The 24,402-nt window shown below is 41.7% G+C and overlaps 1 protein-coding gene across 49 annotated transcripts in view; it reads right to left on the bottom strand.

Moving 5' to 3' along the window:
- NRCAM (neuronal cell adhesion molecule) overlaps nucleotides 1–24,402 on the bottom strand; it is a 285,751-nt gene that overhangs the window by 166,752 nt on the left and 94,597 nt on the right. For 46 of the 49 annotated variants that reach the window (XR_006275037.1, XR_006275038.1, XR_006275039.1 and 43 more), the window contains exon 2: nucleotides 6,479–6,570. The exons of 1 other annotated variant lie outside the window; for it this stretch is intronic. The gene's annotated coding sequence lies outside the window, so the exon portion shown is untranslated. Of the gene's footprint in view, nucleotides 1–6,478; nucleotides 6,571–21,973; nucleotides 22,113–24,402 lie in introns of those variants that run through there. 2 more of the 49 variants (XM_043494892.1, XM_043494745.1) reach the window with 1 other exon arrangement.

The following is a 24,402-nucleotide window of genomic DNA, read 5'->3' on the forward strand; positions in this document are numbered from 1 at the left end:
TGTCACCCCTAGGTCCTTTTCCGCAGAACTGCTGCCGAGCCATTCGGTCCCTAGTCTGTAGCGGTGCATTGGATTCTTCCATCCTAAGTGCAGGACCCTGCACTTATCCTTATTGAACCTCATTAGATTTCTTTTGGCCCAATCCTCCAATTTGTCTAGGTCCTTCTGTATCCTATCCCTCCCCTCCAGCGTATCTACCACTCCTCCCAGTTTAGTATCATCCGCAAATTTGCTGAGAGTGCAATCCACACCATCCTCCAGATCATTTATGAAGATATTGAACAAAACGGGCCCCAGGACCGACCCCTGGGGCACTCCACTTGACACCGGCTGCCAACTAGACATGGAGCCATTGATCACTACCCGTTGAGCCCGACAATCTAGCCAGCTTTCTACCCACCTTATAGTGCATTCATCCGGCCCATACTTCCTTAACTTGCTGACAAGAATGCTGTGGGAGACCGTGTCAAAAGCTTTGCTAAAGTCAAGAAACAATACATCCACTGCTTTCCCTTCATCCACAGAACCAGTAATCTCATCATAAAAGGCGATTAGATTAGTCAGGCATGACCTTCCCTTGGTGAATCCATGCTGACTGTTCCTGATCACTTTCCTCTCCTCTAAGTGCTTCAGGATTGATTCTTTGAGGACCTGCTCCATGATTTTTCCAGGGACTGAGGTGAGGCTGACTGGCCTGTAGTTCCCAGGATCCTCCTTCTTCCCTTTTTTAAAGATGGGCACTACATTAGCCTTTTTCCAGTCATCCGGGACTTCCCCCGTTCGCCACGAGTTTTCAAAGATAATGGCCAAGGGCTCTGCAATCACAGCCGCCAATTCCTTCAGCACTCTCGGATGCAATTCGTCCGGCCCCATGGACTTGTGCACGTCCAGCTTTTCTAAATAGTCCCTAACCACCTCTATCTCTACAGAGGGCTGGCCATCTCTTCCCCATTTTGTGATGCCCAGCACAGCAGTCTGGGAGCTGACCTTGTTAGTGAAAACAGAGGCAAAAAAAGCATTGAGTACATTAGCTTTTTCCACATCCTCTGTCACTAGGGACTAGTGTCCCTTTAAATAAATGCTGAATGGAGAAACATTTCCTTCACAGAGGCAGAGGGACACTGCCAGCAGGATTCAGTGTGACAGAAAAGTGGGCGTATGTCTGGGTGAGACACCCTTTGAAGATGCAGATTAGGACAGACCAGCTAGAGGAAAAGGCCACAAGACAGGCTGCCATGGCTGACTGATGAGGGAAAAGGGCTAAACTCTAATCCCCCTCCCTTCTCCATTGCCTGTGACTGGATCCCACTGCATACAGTCAAGCTGTTTAAAGCTTATACGGTAGTTTTGTCTTGCAGCTCCACTGAAATCAATTCCCACCTCTCCCATGTATATAGTGATGCCCAAGATTATATTTCTTGATGTCTAGCCATTACTAGTGCCTTGTGTTTCTGTACCTAATAGGCAGCTTCAGTGCTGCATCCATTGTAGCTTTGTTTACACTGATCAAACCATCTCATTGTGTAGTCATGTCATCATATACCTATGTCATAGAATCATAGAATTGGAAGGGACCTCAAGAAGTCATCTAGTCCAGTCCCCTGCACTCAAGGCAGAACTAAGTATTATCTAGACCATCCCTGACAGGTATTTGTCTGACCTGCTCTTAAAAATCCCCAATGATGGAGATTCCACAACCTCCCTAGGCAATTTATTCCAGTGCTTAACCACTCGGACAGTTAGGAAGTTTTTCCTAATGTCTAACCTAAACTGCCCTTGCTGCAATTTAAGTCCATTGCTTCTTGTCCTATCCTTGGAGGTTAAGAAGAACAATTTCTCTCCCTCTTCCTTGTAACAACCTTTTACATACTTGAAAACTGTTATCATGTCCCCTCTCAGTCTTCTCTTCTCCAGACTAAACGAACCCAATTTTTTCTATCTTCCCTCATAGATCATGTTTTCTAGACCTTTAATCATTATGTTTGCTTTTTTTTGCAACAGCATTACACTGCTGACTCATATTTAGCTTGTGATCCACTATGACCCCCAGATCCCTTTCTGTAGTTCTCCTACCTGGGCAGTCATTTCCCATTTTGTATGTGTGCAACTGATTGTTCCTTCCTAAGGGGAGAACTTTGCATTTGTCCTTATTAAATTTCATCCTGTTTACTTCAGACCATTTCTCCAGTTTGTCCAGATCATTTTGAATTTTAATCCTATCCTCCAAAGCACTTGCAAATCCTCCCAGCTTTGTATCGTCCTCAAACTTTATATAAGTGTACTCTCAAAGCCATTATCTAAATCATTAATGAAGATATTGAACAGAACTGGACCCAGAACCGATCCCTGCAGGACCCCACTTGTTATGCCCTTCCAGCATGACTGAGAACCACTGATAACTATTCTCTGGGAACGATTTTCCAACCATTTATGCACCAACCTTATAGTAGCTCCATCTAGGTTGTATTTCCCTAGTTCAGGGATCAGCAACCTTTGGCACGTGGCCCATCCAGGAAATCCGCTGGCAGGCCGGGCCGGTTTGTTTACCTGCAGCGTCCTCAGGTTCGGCCGATCGCAGTTCCCATTGGCCGCGGTTCACCATTCCAGGCCAATGGGGGCTGCGGGAAGTGGTGGCCAGCACATCCCTCTACCCATGCCGCTTTCCACAGCCCACGTTGGCCTGGAACGGCAAACCAGGGCCAGTGGGAGTGGCAATCGGCCAAACCTGCGGATGCTGCAGGTAAACAAACCGACCTGGCCCACCAGCGGATTTCTCTGATGGGCTGCGTGCCAAAGGTTGCTGATCCCTGCCCTAGTTTGTTCATGAGAAAGTCATGCAAGACAGTATCAAAAGCCTTACTAAAGTCAAGATACTTTAATATCTTTATACTTTAATATACTTTAAAATACCGCATCTATTGCTTCCCCATCCACAAGGCTTGTTACCCTGTCAAAGAAACCTATCAGGTTGGTTTGACACGATTTGTTCTTGACAAATCCATGCTGACTCTTATTTATCACCTTATTATCTTCTAGGTGTTTGCAAATTGATTGCTTAATTATTTTCTCTTAATATCTTTCCAGGTACAGAAGTTAAGCTGACTGGTCTGTAATTCCCCAGCATAATGCATAAATGGTTGGAAAATCGTTCCCAGAGAGTAGTTATCAGTGGTTCACAGTCATGCTGGAAGGTTATCTTTTTTTCCCTTTTTCATAGAGGGACATTATATTTGCCCTTTTCCAGTCTTCTGGAATGTCTCCCATCTTCCATGACTTTTCAAAGATAATTGCTAATGACTCCGATATCTCCTCAGTCGGCTCCTTGAGTATTCTAGGATGCATTTCATCAGGCCCTGGTGATTTGAAGATATCTAACTTGTCTAAGTAATTTTTAACTTGTTCTTTCCCTATTTTAGACTCTGATCCTACCTCATTTTCACTGGCATTCACTATGTTAGACCTCCAATCACTACCAGCCTTCTTGGTGAAAATCAAAACAAAGAAATCATTAAGCACCTCTGCCATTTCCACATTTTCTGTTATTGTTTTTCCCCCCTCTCTCCTTGGTCTTCCTCTTGCTTCTAATGTATTTTTAGAAAGCTTTCTTTTTTCCTTTTATGTCCCTATCTACTTTGATCACATTTTGTGCCTTGGCTTTTCTAATTTTGTCCCTACATACTTGTGTTATTTGTTTATATTCATCCTTTGTAATTTGACCGAGTTTCCACTTTTTGTAGGACTCTTTTTTGAGTTTTAGATCATTGAAGATCTCCTGGTTAAGCCAGGGTGGTCTCTTGCCCTACTTCCTATCTTTCCTACACAGTGGGATAGTTTGCTTGTATGCCCTTAATAATGTCTCTTTGAAAAACTGCCAACCGTTTTTCCCCTTAGACTTGCTTCCCATGAGATTTTACCTACTAACTCCCTGAGTTCGCTGAAGTCTGCCTTCTTGAAATCCATTGTCTTTATTATGCTGTTCTCCCTCCTACCATTCCTCAGAATCATGAACTCTATCATTTCATGATCACTTTCACCCAAGGTGCCTTCCACTTTCAAATTCTCAACAAGTTCCTCCCTATTTGTCAAAATCAAATCTAGAACAACCTACCCCAAGTAGCTTTTTTCACCTTCTGAAATAAAAAATATTCTCCAATACATTCCAAGAACTTGTTGGATAATCTGTGCCCGGCTGTGTTATTTTCCCAACATCTGACTGGGTAGTTGAAGTCCCCCATCCCCACCAAGTCCTGTGATTTGGATGATTTTGTTAGTTGTTTAAAAAAAGCCTCATCCACCTCTTCTTCCTGGTTTGGTGCTCTGTAGTACCATGTAGTACCTACCATGACATCACCCTTGTTTTTTACCCCTTTTATCCTTGCCCAGACTTTCAACAAGTCTGTGGGCAGGTCTTCACTACCCGCCGGATCGGGAACTCCAGCTCACGAGAGGCGGAAGCGGAATCGACAGGGGAGCGGCAGTGGTCGACTCGCTGCCATCCTCAAGGCCAGGTAAGTCAATCTAAGATACGCCAACTTCAGCTATGCTATTCGCGTAGCTGGAGTTGCATATCTTAGATCGACCCCCCCCCACCTAGTATAGACCAGGGCTGTCTCTTATTTCTATGTCAACCTCAGTCCAAGTGTATACATTTTTAATATATAAAGCAACACCTCCTCCCTTTTTGCCTTGCCTATCCTTCCTGAGTAAGCTGTATCCTTCTATACCAATATTCCAGTCATGCTTATTATCCCACCAAGTCTCCATGATGTCAACTATGTCATGTTTATTTACTAGCATTTCGAGTTTCCCTGCTTATTCCCCAAACTTCTCGTATTAGTATACAGACATCTAAGATACTGATTTGATTCCCATCCCTACCAGTTCTGTCTTGTCTCTCCCTTATTTCTGCTATAACAGCCCATGCTCCCCCCCAGATTCTGACCCTTCTCCTAGGTCTTCATGCTACTATCCATTTTACAGTCACAAGTCCGAGTATAAGGTACTGGTCCCTGCCAAAAGAAGATAATGCATCATCCCTCTCTATCTAAGTTGTTTCTAAGGAGCATCAAGATTTAAAAGCTCAAATGTAGAAGCAATTAGCAAGGCACAGGGAGAGTAAGAGTCACAGAGTAAGGCCAGACCACCTCACTGCTGGGGGCAGGCACCTGTCCATGAGCCAATTCAACATTCAAATGGCTGACAGCTTAGGTATGGCTGGCTGTCACTCAGCCATGTGGCCCCAGGGAATCTGCTGCATGGCAGCATTGCCCAGCAGCAGAACAGGGTTTCAACTGGGCAGCAACGGCACTGTGACAGGAACTCAAGACACTAGTGAATCAAAGCAGCCTTCAGCAAAGCCAGAGGACCTGAAGGCTTCCTAGAGAACAACATTTGGTTACCACCCAAATGAGCTTTTGAGCATCTTTAATGTTTTTTTCAGACAGCAATCTAGCTTCAAAAAATGATGGTAACAGTTGACTTTTATGGAACAGCATTTAGCTCATGAATGACTTGGTACCATTTTGGACTAGATTCTTGAACTGTACAAAATAAAACCTTTAGAAAGAAAAGATGCAGTGAATGCTGACTCTTAGGAACGGCAGCACCATTTGGCTCACGTCAATGTTTTTTGTTACCTATCACTTTCTTTTCCTTGTTTTAAGTCTACTATACAGTTCGTCAAGTTGGGAAAAAATCTGAAACACACAAATGAGAGTGAAATGTCTGTACAGCCACCCACGCCTATGAACTGCACAACATAGATAGCATCTGTTCTGATAGACACTACTGTATTCAAGATCCCAAAATAAGAGTTTTCTTTCACAAAAGTCATATATTAAAACACAGATGTCTATTCAGCAGCCACTGCTGAATTCTAGCAATGCTATCTCTTCTTAGTGGTGAAAGGCCTGTACAAAGCAAATACAAAAAGAACAGAAAGCAAACTTCAAATTCAAAACTTCCAAAACAGGCTTTTTACTCTTGTGACTGAAACTGTGGGACTGAAGAACCCGTGAGTGGATGGCTCCATAACAAAAACTGTAAGGGAGTGTGGAAGAGGGAGGAAAAATTGTATTTACTCGCATAATAAGAATCTTCGAACTTCAATATCTTCAGAGGAGCATTTGTTTCCTGGTATGACTTGTTCTGAAGTTTGTTCCCTGTTTTGCCCAGCTACGAACATCATTTTATTAAGTGTAATTTCTTAAGCATGAGATGCCATGGGACACTGTCTGCTTTTCTTTTGTAATACATTTGATCTGAGCTCTTTAACAACTAGAAAAACTGACATTTTTTAGTTTCTACTCATCACAAACTGTTTATGCCAAGCTTGAAAATGCAACTTAATACAGAATGTGATGTATCATTTTATGAACACAACACAATCATGGTATCTTATGCCATGAGATCTGATTTCACCTAGTGTTAATTGGTAGAGGAAGATAAATGTTTAGGAAGAAAATAAAAACTGTCCTACCTTTGTACAAATACTTTCAGAGCACAATGATCTGTGTCTCTGTTTTTTTTTTCCTTCTTATCTCTTGGGACTTCTTTATGTTACTGCTTGGTCTGGAAAAAAAATTGGAGAACAAGACATTTAAATAGGTATATATCCCTTCTCATTGAATCATGTTAAATAGTAAACTGCTATGAAATAAAAATTAAAATTGTAGTACAGAAGTAGATAGACCTGTCAGAGATACGTCTTGACATACCTGCCACAATAAGTTCAATGTAGCTGTATTGAAATTATATTCAAAACTGTGTTTTAGTAAGAACTGAATTAATAATATTTCTGTTGATTTTCTCTTCCCCTTCATACAGGAGCACTAAGTCCCAGTGGTCACTTGCAACTACTTGGGGCAGAAGTGCACCCTCTATGTCCCAGGTGAGGGTTTAGCCCGCAAGAGGTAGAGACTGCTTCATCAGCAATATAAAGCAGCTACTTGTTAGAGCTTCAGTAGCCTCCCTACAGCCCTGTGATTTCTTGTATTACTGGCTCATTATGAATGAGAGGAAGATTTGAGATGAGAGAAGGGAATGTGGGTTGGGAGAGGGCCTTGAAAGGGAAACTGTGGTCAACACCTGAAGTGGAGGGAAGAGGAGAGTTGCATGGTGGAATTAGGATGAGGCTGGTTGAAGGTAAGGCTGCACTTTATCTAGGATGAGCAATGTAATGTGTTTTAAAAAACAGAGGCTCTGCAGCAAGGGTTCAGGAATTAGGTTCTGCTATAAAGAGATAATACATAATAAAGAAAATAAAGAAAAATCAGGCAAAATTTAAGGTCTTGGCAGAAAAAATGACTGATCTAAAAGCAATGAAGAGGGAAATGTGTCGATATACATATTGTGAGACCAATAAGACATGTATACATGTTACCTGAATAACCATGTGATCTTATCATCACCTGCATACACCCCTTCTATTTCTCCCCCCCCCCCATCAAACCTATACCCAGGTGTTTGTTCCTTTCTCTTGTATCACAACTACAGTTAGGTTGTAAGCGTTTCAGGACAGGGATTGTGCCTCTTTTATTACCTTGTAAAACAAACAGCAAACTTCAGGAACTATATAAATAACAACAATGTCTCAACTCTGTACCTTAACACCAAAATAACTTTATTCCTTTTTGTTTTGTTCTTTTTTTACATTCTGGCATTTTGGGGTAGCACATAGCATTTTGAGATATATAAATAAAAAAAATCTTCTTTACTTTCAAAATATCTGTAATAAACAAAGACTAACATCTGCACTGAAAGCTCTGATACACACAAGGCTATAATTAAATAATTTAAAAGTCAGGAATTCAACTATTTATACATGATTTCCTAGAAATCCCAGATACCGGAGGGGAGAGGGAAGTACAGCTGTCCTTTAGTAATACAGTGGATTAGTAAAATGCTTCAATAAATGGAGTTTTGGAGAGGGGAAAATGTCTGCATATAATTGCAAAGAATTTTCCTGATTGAAACCTTTTCTTTACCTAGTGAAGCATGTAAAATACAGAGAAAATGTTCTAAAAAGTTTAATCTCTCTAATGATACTGTCTCAAAGACTTCAATGAGTAGATCAAAAACCTCATAATTACATCTGTTCTCTGAGAGTTACTTTTTGGCTCAACAGTGAAAACTTGCAGCAATGCTATGTGGATTCTGATTAGGCATGAGGGCACGGGGGGGGGGAGAATTGGGGTTTTTGCAAATCACATTAAATTATTCCGAATGTTTAAACTAGAATTATTCACCCTTTTCTCCCCATAATTTAAGCCCATTTCCTCCTCCCTCCAATGACAATCCAAATTGAAAAACAAACTTTTTTAAAGTTAAAGAGATGCCTGTACTATGTCTTAGGGCTAGAACAACTTTCTAAAAGTTACACTGGCAAAAATGGGTCACACACACACACGCACACACACACACAGGATTCCGTAATGAGATCCAGCTCCTTTGTGCCACTTCGCAAGTGCAGATGGGCTGGAAAGTAGATGCAACTGGCCAGCAGGGAACTCCTTTGTTCGAGGGAAAGTTCTTGCTGATAAAAGTGTATTGCTTCTCAACCTCTAGCAACATAAGAGGCAGGCGGGGGCATGTCATCGGTAAGCAGAATGTGGAGCAGTTGTGTTAGAGCTCTGCGCTTCCACGCCTGTGCTCTACAGGTGTTTACAGTGACCCTTCATCAGCGGAATAAAGAGCTGTTACCTCTTGTCAGGACCCCGGCTGGCCCAAAGAATGAGGAGGCTGTAATCAGCACCCTGAATGTCTCCCCAGCCTGTCCTGTTGAGCGCTCAGTCACAGGAGTAAAGCAAGCCCAGTTCAGTATTTTTTTTAATACTGATTCTTTTTCCACAGTCTCTGTATTATTTTTTCACTCCACCTGCTCACCAAAATTTTAAACCTATAATTTACTGCAGAACCCTCGATTTTATGAACAACAATCTTATAAATAACTAGTTACATGAATTTTTCCCAATTTGTGGGGGAGAGGGAAATCACATAAGGAAAGTGATGAAGAACAAGACAACATCAGTTTACATTCCGATGAGCTCAGTGCATTGGAAATCACTGCGCAGTGGGTCTGAAAGTCAAGAAGAAAGTGAACGCACTATGCTGCAACGTATGCACTGTACCAACTGTAATTCTGAGATGTTCAATTTTATGAACGTCTCTGTCTCTGCACTCCTCAATCCCCAACTAGTTCATAAAGTAGAGGTGCTACTGTGACCGGATTTGTTTTCTATCTGCTGTTGTTCTAGTGTCTCTTCACTAGAAAACAAACCAAATACAAGCTGAGTTGAACTTTCAAATCTATTATGTTCGAAACTGTGAGAAATGAGCTTACCTGCCTCTCACTGTGAGTGCAGTGAGTTCTGAAATGTGACTTTACAGATTGCAAATACAACTGGGCTTGCAACTATGAGCAGTCCCACTTGCCAGGTCTATTCCCGGCAATGTCTGCAAGATCAGGCCATGTGTCAAAGTACAGATTTAAAATTATAATATCAATTTTTTTTATTTCATTTCTAGAGAGGTTATTACAGATGTATAACTTACTGCATCTCATTGCATTTCTGATTACAAATGAGGAGACTAAAACAGAAGAGACTTATAAAAAGTTAAAACTATGCACAACTCCTTTCAGTAACTTAGTTCATTTGTTTTAGTTTCATTCAATTTGACACCATTGGTAGCACATGATAATTCATCTGAATTTCTTTCACCTCCTGTTTAAGTCCATTTTGCAGTTACACTGTTCTGTGACCTGACAACCTTGATTTATTTCTCAACACTAGCCTAGAGGTGTTTTACTTTGCTCACAATTATGTAATCATTTGACATGTTCTTTAAACTGAATTTGTGGTCTCTTCATAATCAAAAATCAGACAGAGAAAGCAAGTCTAGTAACTCTGGAAGACTGATATGTGTCTTTAGTTTCATGGTTACAGACAGCCTTCCGTTTCAATGCCATGTTCAAAAAACCCAAATGTTCATATATTTCAGCAGGACCAGTTACTTGCCAGTTACAACAGAGAGGATCTAATTTTCCAAAGTCAACTTCCAGACTTGCACTCAAATGTTGCATGCACATAGCTCCCAATCTAGCAATGCACTGAAGCATGTGAAGTCAATGGGACTGTTTCTGTGCTTGGAGTTATACAGGTGCTTAAGTGCTTTGCTGAATCTGGACCATACATACGCTGATGTAAATGAATGTTCATTTTGTGCATGCCAAACACGTGCAGCTTCACTGACCAGTTTTGAGGCTTTTTTTTCTTAATCTTGCCCAAACGATTTCTGTTTTCCCACATGATGACCTTTTAAACTAAATATGGTCTACAGCCTTGTATGCATTGTAATCCATTTTAATTCATTTCAGTTTTTCCCATTTAATTGTGAGAAAAGAAACAAGAATGAAACAAGAGCATATTCAAACTGCTAAATTTCTGAACTGATGTGGGTAAAGGTCAAAGAGTCAACCCTTTGATTAGGTCAGTATTAACTTCCATCTACTTTGAAGATCAACTGTTTGCAATGAGTATTCTACAACCCTTCTAATGAACTCACTTATAATTCATAACAAGAATTAGCCCTTTACTGTGTAGTTATTTATTTTTTCCTTAATAGTCTCTTATAATAGAGCTAATCAAAAGCTTGAAGATCCAAGTAAATTATGCAATGGAATCATCTTTGAAACATCTACAGACCAATACTTGAAATTTGAATTAGTTTTTGGATGTTCAAGAGAAACAGGGAAGCAAGAAGAAACTTGGAACTAATACCGAGGATATTCGGTATAGCATTTCTTGCAGTTTGAGGATTAAAACCTACATTAAAAAGAATAAGAGTTGTCAGTATTAATTGTGTAAGGATCTTAGTGACATGGGGAGACATCCTCACCCCACTGAAGTCAATGGTGAACATCCCAGTGATTTCAGTGGGGCCAGGATTACACCCTGGAGGTTTAAACATGTAAATTAAAACCTGATTCTTGGTTTTGAAATTCTATGGAGCAATTGTAGCGTAGATGAATAATTGAGTAAGGGTGTGTGATGGCATTTATTAAAAAGCTTAGAAGAAGACTTTCAAATATGTAATATACAACTAGATTGTTTTGTAAGAAAGAATATTATTACAGAAATGCTGCTTTATAATATATTATAGCAAGGGCTTAAATTTAGCTGGAGTTGTCTGGAGCACCCCATTAGTTTCTTCTTACCAACCCTCAGACAGAGAGGACATTGGACAGGTCTTGGAAAAGACATGTGCAACACATCTCAAAGAACAATAGTTACAGATAGGTTAGTAACCATTCTTTCTTCTTTGAGTGCTTGCACATGTCCATTCCAATGTAGATGACTCACAAGCAATTGCACAGAAGGTGAGCTCGGCATTCAAGGACAAGCTGACTGCAACACTGCATGGCCGACATTGGCATCGTCTCTGGCTTGTTAGGTAATGCTATACTGTGCTGAGAATGTGTGCAATGAGGACCAGGTTGCTGCCCTGCAGATATATTGCATAGGGACTTGAGCTAGGAAAACAGCTGAAGGGACCTGAGATCTTCTGGAGTGAGCAGTCAGGTTAACTGGAAAAGGAACTCCCGCAAGGTCATAACATGCCCGGATACATGAAGTAATTCATGACGAAATCCTCTGAGCAGAGATGGGGAGCCTCTTCATTGTCTCAGCTATCGCTATGAACAGCTGAGCCAATCTGTGGAATGGTTTGGTCCTTTGACTATATAATACCAGGGCCCATCTAACATCCATGGAGTTAGCAGATGCTGTTGCTTAGGGTGGGGTAGCTGCATGAGCCTTAGGGTAGAATACATATAGAAAAATTGCTTGGCTGCACTGGAACTGTGAAACCACTTTTGGGAGGAACATTAGATGTGGGCAAAAGCTGTACTTTATCTTTGAAGAAGATTGTATACAGGGGTTCTGACATGAGGGCTCGGATCTCCGAGCTGAAGAGATGGTTCTCCTGGCTGAAGTGATGGCCAATAGTAGCCACTTTCCAGGAGAGTGCAACAGTGAGCATGTTGTTAGCAGCTCGAAGTGCAGGCAAGGTTTAGGTCCCAAGGATGATTGGTTCCTTTACTTGAGAGAACACCCTCTCCAGGCCTTTGAGAAAAGATATTACCATTTTGTGGAAAAAGACCAAACTGTTGTCAACCTTGGACGGAAAGCTGAAATGGCTGCCATTTGGACCTTGAATGACAAAAGGGCCAGACCTTGCTGTTTCAAGAGCAGCAGGTATACCAAAATAAGTTTCAATAAAGACTGTGTAAGTGGAACCCCGCGTTGGGAAGGTATGGGGCTCTGGAAGTAACTCAGGTAAGTGGGCAGTCTAATTTATGTGGAATTGCAAAGTTACTTTAGGGATGAATTTCAGGCACAGTCACAGTAAGACACTAGGGCAGTGGTGGGCAATCTGCGGCCCATCAGGGTAATCCAGTGGCAGGCTGCGAGACAGTTTGTTTACATTGACCGTCTGCCGCCTGCACTGCTTCCCACAGCTCCCATTGGCCGGGAATGGCGAACTGCGGCCACTGGGAGCTGCGGGCAGCCATGCCTGTGGACAGTCAGTGTAAACAGTCTTGAGGCCTGCCAGTGGATTACCCTGATGGGCCGCGTGTAGCCCATGGGCCACAGGTTGCCCACCATTGCACGAAGGCCCCTAGCTCACCTATCTGTCTGAGCAAGTTGATGACAACAAGGAAGGGAAACTTCATAGATAGGTGAGCCATCGAACAGATAGCCAGAGGTTCAAAGGGTGGCTTGGTGACTATTTAAACCACTAAATTAAGCTCCCATTGACGGGTGGTTTCATTACTAGTAGGAAAGCTCTAATTCAGCCCTTTAAGAATCTGAAGGTGATTGGGTGAGTAAAGACATAGTAGCCATCTGATGGAGGATGACACATGCTAACTGCAGTTGGGTGCACCTGTACTGAGCTAAGAGAAAGGCCCAAATCCTTAAGGATAAGGAAGTAGTTTAAGATATTAAGGATCGCCACTGGGCCCAGACAGAGAGTACTTCCACTTGGCAAAGTAACATTTTCTGATGGAGTCCTTTTTACTATTAGTAAAAATAGCTTGCACATTATGGGAACTGGAACATTCTAGGTCCAACATGTCCAAATACCAAGTTGTGAGTTTTCAGATGGGGATGTCTGATCTTGCTGTTCTCTTGAGTCAAGAGGCCTGGCAAAGAATGAATGCTGATTGACAGTCAGGCTGACATGTGCAGAAGAACTGAGAACTGCCTGGGCCATCTTGGTGCAATGAGAATGGCTCATGCTCTGCCCTGTCAAATCTTCCACAATACTCAATGAAGTGAGATCGGAGGAAAGACATCATTTAGGCCAGGGGATCTCAAACTGGGCGTTGGGACCCCTCAGAGGGTCACAAGGTTATTACATTGGGGGGGGGGGTCGCAAGCTGTCAGCCTCCATCCCAAACCCGCTTTGCCTCCAGCATTTATAATGGTATTAAATATATTTTCAAGTGTTTTTAATTTATAAGGGGGGTCGCACTCAAAGGCCTGCTGTGTGAAAGGGGTCACCAGTACAAATGTTTGAGAATCACTGGTTTAGGCAGTCTGTCCAAGGAAGCAGGATAGCATCGCCATTGAAGACTTGGCCCTGAGTTCCCCTGTAACAGTATATGCAGCACTTCCAGTTTGTCTGAGAGGTGAACAGGGAAGTGCCTAATGGTTCCAAACCATCACATTACTGGCAATCAATGCAAGGCCCGAAAGGAACCATCCTTTTTAATGAAGAAAATTGGGGTCCCTGCTTGAAAGGTGGATGGCTGGATAAACCCCTTCTGGAGATTCTCCTGCAGGCAGATGCAAAGGGCCTGGAGCTCTGCTTCAATATGGGTGTATATGAGACCTAACAGAATTTTGGTACCTGGCTGAAGGTCAATTGGGCAGTTGTATTTGCAGTGCCAGGACAGGCTGTACACATTTCCCTAGTCAAATACATATGCAAGGTTGAGGTACCTGCAAGACATTTTGATAATGGCAGATGGGAAAGTCGGGGCACACCCAACTCCTGTGGACCCCTTCCTCGCAGCAGGGATTTCCCAAACAATAACATGAGGATACCAGTTCTCTCTTTGGCCTTAACATGTCAGAATCACTGGCAGTACTGGGAGCAAAAGCAGAACGTCCCTTTTTGCCAACAGCTACAGGAGTCATAAACAGCAAACCAGGGCATTCTCAGGATGACCACAGAGTGGGGAGCCTGAATCAACTGGAACTGAAGGGTATCCCAGTGCCCTTGGAGGGTAATGACCCCTGAGGGGGTGGTATAGTAGGTGACCGGCCCCAAAGCCAGGAGCAACCCATCAGTGGTTTCTGCCAGATCTGGGGAATTCTTAGCATTGCAGGGATCCTTTGCGTCTTAGCTATATCCTGGTCTACAAAATTAGCTGAGAGCCCCTAGTCGACCAGAGCCTCCAGGTGGACTGCTGGTTTGCTGGGCGTAGAAGCTGCAATGGCAGTCAGAGATGCATCAAGGGTAGATTTGTAGTTGCTGCCATCCTGACAGAGGCTTGTGGAGGTCGAGAGTCTCTGGAGTGGGGAGGGACCAGCCAAGCCTACCCCCCATTATTGGGGCTGGGGCTTGATGTTTCCCAATACTGACGCTGGTCTGACCTTTGCAGGGCATCACTAGGCGAAGTGTCTGCTGCCCCACAATAGGTGCAGGCCTAAAGTTTGACGTTGGTGCTTCTCAGCCTCAGACATCAGTGGACAGGCTTGATCAATGTGCAGGTCCTGGAGCAGGGTGTGTAGCTGAGGGGGTCAAAAGCTGGGGCATCATCAGGGTTCGAAGGCCTGGGTCACGTTCATGGCATCACACAGTAAGGAAGTCATCAATTCTGATACATAGGTCAATGAGGTCGTTGGGATGGGTCAGAGGCGCAGCCTGAGCCAGTTTGTCTTTTATATCATCATTCACCCCAGTCCAAAACTGATGATGTTGCACAGCCTCATTCCACTTGGTGTCAGAGGAAATATGATGGAATTCAGCAGCAACTGATTGATGCTCTTGACTTAGTGTTCACAGCACAGCTTCAGTGGTTTGGGTGCAGTGGAGGGTCACTGAGGATAACCGACATGGCCTGATGAACTGCTCCAACAGGCCCAGGATAGGGCCTTCCTAGCCAAGTCCTCCCCAGTGAGCAAACTTATGATGAGCCTTACCCAAACCTGGTCAGTGGTGTGAACAATAGCAAGGAGATGAGCAGGCACTGCTTTAGGAAACCTCAGAACTGACCATGATTACCACTAAAGTTGTCTGGGAGTGAGACCTTCAGCCCCCAAGAGACCAGAGTCAAGGTTGCCAGTGAAGCCGCCTAGGCTTGTAGGGCCTCGTTCTGCATCTGCATAGTAGACATCTGTGCCCTCTTTATGGCCCCCACCAACTCCACCAGAGAAAAATCGGTCCAAGTAGGGTCCATGCTGATGAGGTGGGCTGTTAGCTTTTGCATTGGGCTGCTCAAACTATAGCCGACTGGGCCATCAGTCCTCAGGCCTAGTGGTTAAAATGAGAGTTCACCCTACTGGTTATAACTGGGTCCAGGGTTGGCAGAGTTCAGGAATTAGCCAAGGGTCAGTACAAGAAAGACAGAAGCTGAATGCCAGAGCTGAAGGATTCAACTAAACTCATAGGCACAGGCAGAGCCAAGGATCAGTATTGGAGAGACAGAAGCCAAATGTCAGAATCAGAGGACCCAAGTTGTAAGTCAGAGGATCAAAGCCAGAAGTTAGAGGGGAACAGGGACTTGAGCAGAGCAGAGCAGGAAGTGGAAGCACGTTGGAACAGGCCTGGAACAAGTACAAGCACAGCTGTGATTGTGGTACAGTTGCGCTGCAACTGATCTGCTGTGTAGGCCAGGCTTATAAGCAGGGATGCTACACCAGCAGCCAGTCAGGGTCTGTGGCTATTCTATCAGTTCCAAAGCAGTGCAGTTAGGATCACTGGTTGCCTAGCAGTGAAGTTAATCAAGGAACCTAGCTGGTTTGGCCCCTGACACCTTGCTCTTATGAGACTTCTGATTATAATCACGAGGCTTAGGAGGACCTAAGTCCTTGTTTCCTGGGCATGAAGAGCTACCTGACTTGGACAGAGTTGAGGAATTCTCTTAGAAGATCAAAAAGGGGATCTACAGTTATGTTTATGAGAGTGCCTCTCATCCCATGAGAAGACCCTGACGAAGGGTCCTTCACTCTAGCCATACCTTCCCCTGAATCGGACACTGGACTAGGAGCTGTACTTCTTGATGTCTCAAGCTGATGCACTGGGGAAGTGGGGAGGTCTCCCTGCCCTGGATCCAACTGAGACCTCATAGTACTCCATTAGGTGCTTCCAAAGCCAGAAGTTTCATACCTGCTGCATTCAGCTGGGAAAAGAGCTACATATACTGTACTCAGCGGAGACAGGAGTTTTTCCAAGCAGTGCTGGTTGTCACTGCTGACCAGAAAGGAGGAGGACGATGAGGATACAATTTTTAAAGCCCAGGAGTCTGGGCATAATCTCAATCCCACACCAAAAGACTGGAAAATTCCCCAGCATGGGGATTCTATCTATCTAATGATAACAATATAAAACGTGTAAATATTTACAGGAAAAAACATGGAAGAGGATCAGTTCCAGACATTGGAGGACTATGATTCACCAGTCAGCACCATGAAGCAGAAAGAAGGACCTGGAGAGGGATCAGTCTGCACCACCCCTTATACCTTCAGTATGGAACATGAAGAGAACAACTATGTGGGTGCGGACTAATGGACACTACTTGCTAGAAATCTCCAGTCTCCATAGAGCATATGCATACCCACAGTGGAATTACACATAGGGACCAGTACTAGAAGAAGAACTGCCACATCTGATCAGACTGACTAGTTCAGTATCATGTCTCCTTCATATGGCCAACGCCAGATGCTTCTGTAGAAGGCAAAAGAAAAGTACCTGGCAAGTATGTGGGCAATTCAATGTACAAAGGCGGTAATTCTACAAACACATATGCAAGTGCATACAGTTACTAATGCACATAGTCCTAATGACTTCAGTAAGACTATTCAAATACCTAAGGGTTTACAGGATTGGGCCCTACATCTGCCACTATTGGTGAAATTATTGAATTACACCTTTAAAAAAAAAAGCATGGTTTGTGTGTTAATTCATCTTCTGACCCGGGATTCAGTGTGGGAACTCCTCCTTCTGGGATAAAAGAAAAGGAGGACTAGTGGCACCTTAGAGACTAACAAATTTATTTGAGCATAAGCTTTTGTGAGCTACAGCTCACTTCATCGGATGCATTTGGGATAACTCCATTCTCCTCACTTTACTCACTTACATGGGGTGATGAAAGTACAGCAGAACCTCCCAGAGGAGAGCCAGTCCTCAGCAGTAGCAGAAACTTTTCAAGCAACAGCTGGAGTTGAAAGCCATAACAACAGCAGTGGAGAGGCTCAGATCTGTGGCTTCTTACCATCTCCCAGAAGGCTGCTTTTTGCAGTTTGCACTCTGGATATGATTTTTGATCTGTTGCTTGCTGCAACATCCTCCTACTTTTCCTCATCTCAATTCCTCCTATGCTGGTTTCACACTTCCTGCCCTCCACTCTCCTCCCCTTCTTCCTCTCACACCTTTTTCCTCTCTCCATTCCCCATCCAATCTGTGTCCCTGTGTTCTTTCCCTTCTTACACTCCCTCAATCCTACTTACTCACCTTCTCCTGTAACTATCCCACATTCCACAATTCATTATTTTTAAATGGGAATCACATTTGGCAACATTTTCAAAAGTGCCTAAGGGAAAGATTTTTACAGGTATTCAGACACCTAAACATTTATAGATGCCCAGTGGGATTTTCAAAAGCATCTAAGCACCTAACACCCATTGATTTCAATGGCAGAGAGATGAGAGGGAGGGATAGATAGAAGTATTAAATCCTCTACCCTCCCTCTCATTTTAGACTGTGAGATCTTTGGGACAAGAACTGTCTGTGCCTTTCTTTTTGTTTAGAACAATACTGAGCACAACAGACCCTGATTCTAACTGGGATCTTTGAGTGTTTTTACAATATAAACAGTAAATAAAATCAATAATGAATAATAAGATATCAGGATTTCATTTGTTCCAAAATGTTAACATTTTTTATGGAACTGATATCCTCAGAAGTTTATCTAAAATATTATTGTGCTTTTGGAGTGATATGCTAAGCTTCTCAAGTAATTATCACCAAATCCATGGTACATAGGCAGATCTACTTATTTCAGCATTATCCTAACGATTCCACATCTGAAGTGGAAAGTTATTCCACCTCAAGGGTGAGTAACTTCTTTGCCTCTATTGAACTTTCTTTTTTCACCCATGCCAGGACAATGGAAGACCCTCCAGAAGAGGTTTGTTGGATCAAACATTCTTTTTTTAGTCCAAATTCAGAACAGGTTGAGGTGATAGTTGATACTTCAGTAGCTTTGTCCGCTACAGTTTGTTTTTATCCCTTCATTTTGTATGGCATCTTCTTGGTGTGTTATGTGTAAATTGGTTAATTCATGATGACATAAGGTAGATAAATAAATACTATAACAAATCAGCACATGCTCTAGCCTGGTACAACCATTCTCTGATCATTTCATTAATAATAAAGAAAAATATACAATATCAAAAAGTAATATAATTTAATTTCCTGAGGCCTACAGCTAACGTTGGTTCTGTTAAGATATTTAATTTTTAAAATTGTTGTTATTGTGGTACTCAGGGCCGGATTAACTCTCCTGTGGGCCCGGGGCTATTAGATTTTGTGGGGTCCCTATATGCAAGACTTTTTCCTGGGAGGGAGTTGGGTGCCGGAGCAGGCTGGGGCAGGGGATTGGGGTGTAGGAGGGAGTGTGAGATGTAGGCTCCAGCCGGGAGGTGCTTGCCACAGGTGGTTCCCAGCTGGTGGCGCAGCAGGGCTCAGGCAGGCTACCTGCCTGCCTGCCTGCCATAGCCCCACACTGCTCCCAGAAGCAGCTGGCTGCTAGTACATCTCTGCGGCCCCTGGGAGGAAGGGAACAACATGTCTCCGTGTGCTGCCCATGCCCACAAGCACCACCCCCGTAGCTCCCACTAGCAGGTTTCCAGACAATGAGAGCTGTGAGGATCGTGCTGGTGGGGGCAGCATGCAGAGCTGCCTCCCCCCAACTCCTCCAGGGACCACAGAGACATGCTAACAGCCAGCCACTTCTGGGAATGGTGTGGAGCTACAGCATGCAGGCAGCCTGCCTGAACGCCCCACTGCACCGCAGGACTTTTAGCGGCCCGGAACTGGAGATCGCTACCTGTGATTTATTTTTGTGGGGCCCCTCTTGAGCTGGGGCACTCGGCTGCAGCCCCTAAAGCCCCTGCCTTAATCCGGCCCTGTTGGTACTTAGAAATGGATGAAAATGACAGGGAGTAACATTGTAAGGGACCATTTAAGGTAAAGTGTTTCGTTAACACCTCTAGGACAAATAGAAGGGGTTAGTGGGTTACAAATTGTTGTAATAAACCATAAATCCAGTGTCTCTGTTCAGTCCATGATTTTTAATGTTCAGCAGAGTAATGAATTTAAGCTCCCAGGCTCATCTTTTCAAAGCATTGTGCAGATTTCCTTTGAGGATGAGGACTGGTATGTCAGGTATAGAGGGATAGCTTTTTAAAAAGTGTTCACACACAAGTGTTAGAGTGTTTTTGTCTTCTATCATTTCCCTGTGAGAGTTCATTCAAGAGCATAATTATCTGATTTCAGCCAGATGATTGTTGTTGGGGCATTTAGCACACTGGATGAAGTACACCACATTTTGTGATAGGCGTGTGTAATATCCATGGATCTTGAAAGGTGTATTGTGGAGGGTGTTGACCACTGTAGCAGTGGAGATGTGTCTGCAGGTTTTGCATCTGTAGTTTGTGCAAGATCTGGTGCTGTTGTGAGTTGGTGTGGTCCTACTCTGAGGGGAGTTTGCTTCTGCTGTTGAGCTTGGAGAGGGTGGGGGTGGTTTGAAGGCCAGAAGTGGGGATTCAGGAAATATTTCTTTCAGGATGGGGTCCCCATCAAATATGGGCTATAGTTGTTTCATGATACCCCATATGGGTGTGCGGTTTTATTTCTGAATTGAAGCTGGTTCTCTCGGGGTAGTTGGATGACCCATTCCATGATGCGATCTACTTCTCTGGTGGAGTGTCCTTGTTTGGTGAAGGTGGTTTTAAGTATGTTAAGGTATATATCTTGGACTTTCAAGGCACTCATATACCACAGAGTATGCTCCCCATTCAATTAAATGGAGCAACAATGGAGTGTGATAGCAGAGTTTTAAAATTCTGTACGACGTTGATGATGTTGATGACTTTTTAAATATAAATGTTTTCAAAGTTTCAGTGGCCTATCTGCAAATAATGCATTAATATATCAATGCTTTCGATTCTCGGTACATAACAGACTTTAAAGCTAGGCATGTTATGGTCAAGCAGAGGAGTCAAATGATAAACTGTTACAAATGAAAGTCTGTTATAAAGGGTAGCTTTTACTTAAGTGAAATATATATGATGAGCCGAGCAAAAGACTTCCTAAACACCTAGGGCAATTCAAAAATAGGTTGCCAACCATTTATAGTGGTGTTTTATTATATAAATTAGGTTGTAATGAAACTGACAGAGAACACAGTACCCCAGTTAAACTAAATGACATTTCATAGTTATTTTAGTATCAGCTGATGGCAATTTGATCTTTAATACTAAGATACAGCACAGTATATCTATTTCAATTCCTTTTCAATTCCCCCTCAAACACACACAACATACACAAAAGCTCAAACTTTTTTTAAAGGTCCAAAATACAAAGAAAGAAAGAAAAAAAATCAAAGATTTCAGCTGATTTAAGTGATTGTGAAAAAGGCATAGATAAAATCAGTGGGGAAAAGATCTTAAAATATGACATTCAGCTTTGCTTATCTGGATCTGAATGTATAGTTAATATGAGCCAGACTAAAACTGTTAATTTAGTTTTTAAAAGATATTTTGCTCTGCTTTGGAGTGTGCAAGTGATCATACTTCTCTGGAATATACTAGTACAGATGTTTATACAACAGGATTGCTTAGCTACAGCACCCTAGACTGCACTGTGGTCTCTGAGATTTCAAAAACCAAAATTAATTTTTCTGACAGAATTTTTCCCCCAATTATTTTCTAAAGAGGGTTATATGCAAAAATCTAACAGTCATTATAGGGATTTTTTATCACAGAACTGTCACATGTCAATGTTTAAAGAGGAGTGAACATGCTCTTCTCTGTTTAATGAAACAGGAGCAGAAGAATCAGTGAGTGATAACACTTTTTCTTCTTGTGTACATATAGTACTCTGTTACTTAGATCCCCCTCAAATATTCATTCTGGAAGAATAATAACCAGGGAATGCCCCAAAACTCATTTAAAACTAATATGATAAATTTGTAACTGAAAAAAGGTCAATTTTTCATGAAAGAAAACTTTCAGCAATGTAAATCCTTGAAGAAAATTAAACAAGTTTATGATAGTTCAGAAACAGTTCTGTCACATGATACAAGCTTTAAAATAATGGATTTATTTTCCCAGAAATCAGCATTAAAATCAGTCTAAGACTTTCCAGCACACCGTATTTAATTACATCTGGGCTTCACTGTGCTACCAGTTCAAGCCATTCTACACAATTTAACAAAATTAGAGCAGTGTTGATTTCAAATTTTAGAAAATTTAACCAAGCAAATCAAATATATAAAATTAACTGCACAAAAGAGATTTTTAACCTCATCCTCAGAGCTATAAACTCAGCTTCCTCACATTTCTCATATTCTGATAAACCAAACTAACTGATACAGTACTTAGATGCACAAATCTATCTTAATAAACTGAACATCAAAGAGGAACAAAAGGGTGTATAAAAGGTAGCTGTAGAATATTACCTTACAGATGTAATTATTTGCCTCTTTCCATTTTCTTATTAAAAAATGGTAACTTGGTAAAACTCTCCACTCTCCCCCTTGTAATCCTGTGGACAAAACTGTGTGCTGCTGAACCCTGCTGTTGCTGGACTGTGTGCAGAAATGTATAAAAAGAGGACAGTTTTAAACAGCCAATCACATTGTGTTTGGACCTCCCAGGCTTCACTGTGTGATCAGCACAGGCTTTGTGTCAATACAATAGGGGTTAAACATTTCCCTGTATTTATTTAAAAGCAAGCAAAAATCTGTTTAATTGCTTGAACCTTTAGTAAAATGATGTGCATTGCTTGGGGGTGGGTGGAGGGAAGGTTAAACAGTAACTGACATTCTATCTAAAAAAATAGAATCTCTCTAGCTCCTCCTGCTTTTACACAGTACATAAATACTAAAACCAATTAAGTCAACAAGCATTTCCATCCAGATCTTCCCCCATCCAGTATTTTCCCCTAAGCAACTGATAGTGATTTGCTTCTCTTAACTCAGAGACCTGCTTTCACTTTGCCCTTGCATTTGGCTATATGAATTGCCAAATGGAGTAGCTCTCAATTTTCTGTTCACCATGCCTGAGATGTGGATCCTTGCAAAGCCATCTATTGATGATGACAAATGGCATTCCAGTGCCAGAAAGCAAATTTATCCATACTGAAAAAGAAACCAAGGAAGTTCAAAAAAGCTGACTGCACCGTATATAGTGTTCGAAGCCAGGGTTTGTCACTTCTCATGAATCCCTGAATCACCTTTGCTTTTCAAGCAATTACCTTGAGGAAACATAGGTACAGAATAGTGATTCTTTTTCAAGCTTTATAATTCCTTAGAAACATGTTTAAATACCATTCATCTGTTTTCTGAAACAGCACACAATGTAAGCTGCAGAGAATTGCAGTTAAAAACATCATGACTTTTGCTATTATTTTACAAGTAAAAATCTAAAAATCCCTCCAACATTAGTTATAGTGTTTGTTCACAACAATAACTATTTACAGATTCCCCTGAAACCCATTTAGCTCTCAAGACCTGTTCAGAAGAATGCTTTTCTTCACAAAAGCACAACTCATGTAATATAATCTACTTCAAAGCATATTGTCCGTGTGGTTCAACAATGACCACAGTCATATGACCTCTTAAACTTAACAGAGTATCTTAAATGGGCCCCCTCTGCACACATGGTGCACTAGTACTAAAGCTATGACTTATTTAGCTGAAAAATATAAAACATTTTAAAAATGGAAATTAAAAATTAACAGCCAAGTCGTCTGTCTTTTATCCAAAAATATTTATCTTTAAATCAATATAATGATGCTTATGCAAAAATCCTATCATTCAAAGTTATTCCTTTTTAATTACACATATGTGACTGTGCAAGAGTTATTAATGGTATCATCTAACATGAAACTGTAATAAATAGCTAATTATTTACACTACAAATGTGGTACGACATTATTCCATTATTCACATTTAGTATAATTTAATACATGGAAAACTCAATTCTAAAAATTACTATTTTCATAGCTTTACTCATTCCTTTTAAAGTGAAATCCCAAATGAAAGAAATAATCTCCTCTCTGAGTTTAACCATTTGATCCCCCTCTACATTTGATAGTATTCAGAGGTATAAGAATCAGCCATATGATGTTAAGAAATAAATGGTATTTAAACTAAAGATGCAAGGGCTTTTAAAAACTGTATTTTAAACAATGATTGTTCTCTGTATTTTAGAGCTGAATGGAAAAGGGACAGGTCTGATTTTGTAGCTTGATTGACCAAGCCTAATCAGAATTATTTCTGCACACTGCTTCACTACAGAAGTAGACCCATTAAGCACTAAGTGCTTCTGGAATCCCATTCCCTTTCAACCTCCCACTGTGACACGTTACTTTTCAAACAGTAGCTACACAGTGGGTTACTCAAAACATTCAAAAAATGGAGGCGCTATATTTAACAGACATTTGAAAACCCACAGTAAAATCTGTCACTTGATTGCCAGGATGGCAGCTAACATAATGAAACAGATTCTTTGTGACGGAGAGTTACAAAAGAGTCCTTTTAACTAATTCTCTTACCTTGCAATACATTTTTATTAGGAAAAGGTTTTTAATCATGACATCTATTACTTCTTCAACAAAAGCAACTCTATGTCTCTGAAAATGTTCATTGAGATATGCTTATTTTTAAGTCATCAGAACATCATCTGTGGCCTGCTATTTTACAAATCTTTGCAGCCTGGAAGTTTTTACTAACAGATACGGCCATTAGAAATGCCCAACTTCATTGCATACATACCAATAATGCTACTTAGCAATTATTTAATATAATGAATTATTTAGAATAATTCTAATATAGCTGATCAACAGAACTGGCACACATTGTACTATTTTTCATTTTTATTAAAA

Source organism: Dermochelys coriacea, chromosome 1 (genome assembly GCF_009764565.3).
Source record: "Dermochelys coriacea isolate rDerCor1 chromosome 1, rDerCor1.pri.v4, whole genome shotgun sequence".
NCBI classification, from domain to species: domain Eukaryota; kingdom Metazoa; phylum Chordata; order Testudines; family Dermochelyidae; genus Dermochelys; species Dermochelys coriacea.